The sequence below is a fragment of the Triticum urartu genome, chromosome 7A (assembly GCF_056163025.1).
Source record: "Triticum urartu cultivar PI428250 chromosome 7A, HENAU_Tu73, whole genome shotgun sequence".
NCBI lineage: Eukaryota > Viridiplantae > Streptophyta > Magnoliopsida > Poales > Poaceae > Triticum > Triticum urartu.
This window is the reverse complement of record NC_141879.1, coordinates 659,633,151-659,635,325: the sequence shown is the minus strand read 5'-3', so window position 1 is coordinate 659,635,325 and position 2,175 is coordinate 659,633,151.

Below are 2,175 nucleotides of genomic sequence, written 5' to 3'. Positions count from 1 at the left end.
CCTAATGAAAAAACTTATTGATCGATAAAATAGGATTACACTTCTTCTTGGTCGAGTGCAAGAGGCCACCTTTGGATACATATGGCTGCTATCTCGAAAGTTCTTCGCGATTGATCATAAGAGGACCGCAATCAAGGATAATAAGTGTGCATCGGGCGATTATATGAGACGTAGCATCTAGTGATGACAATATCACATTAATTGTGAGGTTGGTTTTCCAAAGATTCCGAACGAAAAAACATATCGATCGATATACAACATTAAAGTTCTTCATGGTTGAATGCAACAGACCAGCCTATGGCTACTATCTCTAAAGTCCTTTGCGGTCGACCATAAGAGGACCGGTACCGAGGATATAAAGTGCGCATCGATGGTTATATTGGATGTAGTTGTCTAGTGATGACAATATCACAATAATTAAGGTGTTGGTTTCCCAAGATCTCCAATGGAAAAACTTACCGACCGATATATAACATTAAACCTCTTCTTGGTTGAGTGCAAGAGGCCATCTTCGGGTACATGTTGCTGCTATCTCTAAAGTTCTTCGCGGTCGGCCATAAGAGGACTGCAATCGAGGATATAAAGTGCACATTAATGATTATATGGGGCGTAACGTCTAGTGAAGGATTTGGATTCCTCTCCATCTTGGCTTGAGGAAGGAGAATCGCTGAAATCCGGAGGAATGCACCAACCGTCGTCCTCCTTCTCTAGCTATCCCAGATTTGGGGCGTCCTCAGGGGAAGTTGGCTGGGAACAGAAGCTGCTCATGGACACGCCAAGATTGAGATTGAAGGATTTGACGGAGAAGACGATGAAAGAAAAAGAGTAGCTTATGAGAGGAGAAACCTGAACAGGGGATCTGTGAATGACTCCGCACCAAGATTCATTGGTCAATCGTTAAGAAACCTGCAGATCCGGGCGCGGTCGCGCGGGGACAGGAAGCGTGGTGGTTCCCGGTGATGTTGTTGCATCTGCACGATTGGATTCAAATTTTGAATTGCGTCCAGGTCGGGCGGATGGGTCACGGGGTATATGGGACAGACCCCGCAGGCAAGTACGAGCTAATTGTGGGCGTAGGGGTAGGTCGCTACATACGATTTGACTGTATTCATTCCGTATAGCATTGGTAAAACTGGAAACACTTTATTCCGGTGGGCTATGTCGGGGCACGCTCGCGCTGATCTACATGCAGCAGCGACAACAACGATTTGCGTTGCGCGCGCAAGCAATTAGGAATAGCCATATTCGCTTGAAATTGCCATTGACGAACACGGCGTCGGTGAACGGTCCGCGCATCTCTTCTTTCTTTGACGATCTAATAATAATGTGCGTAGTGAGTCTCCTATCAATCTGCGCCGGCGAGCTCCAGGTCCACGCCGAACAGCCGGAGGCGCCGCCCCTGATGTGCCCTGCCGTCCGACGTCGGGCGCTGCGGCAGCGCTGCTTGCAGGAGGAGGCTTGTTGCCGGCGCCGAGATGACCCCCGTGCCGCGCCTCCGGCAGTCAGTCGATGGAGAGGCACGCACCGACGTGGGGAGGCTTGTTGCCGGTCCCACCGCCTTTTGCGCACCACCTGTCCACCCCCCTACCGCGCAGTGCCTCCTCTGCTCTCGCTGTTGCGTTGCCTCATGCCTGGTCGCGCTAAGCTAAACAGCACACCGCGAAAGACTACCACCACCTTCCGCCGACTGCCGGCCTGCCTACGCGAGCTCCTCCCGACAGCGACACCCCCCTCATCTCGACTCGGGAACACTGTCGTCGTCGGAGGAGGAGAAGATGGAGCGGCCACCGCCGTCGTCGCGAACGTGGCGGCCGCGCTCGCGGGCACCGCCGGTATCCAGGCGTCCTCTCCCTCTGCCGTCGCCTCCGAGGTGAGAGAAGCCACAAAGGGTCCCGCCGACGGTGGAAGAGCGGATCGAATCGAGCTGATGTGATGCTGTTATGGTTGCGCTTGCAGAGAGGTACCGGAGCGGCGAGCAGAAGAGGGCTCCGTCCGAGGCTGAAGCCTGTTAGACTAAGTATATATTAGATATACGTGTTGTAACATAACTTGTATTTGTACGGTTTCCTCTTATAAATATATGACAGCCGTACCCACCAAGGGTATCGAGCATTGTTCCAAACCCTATTTTGTCTAACATGGTATCAGACGACGCGTTCGATCCGCGCCGTGCTT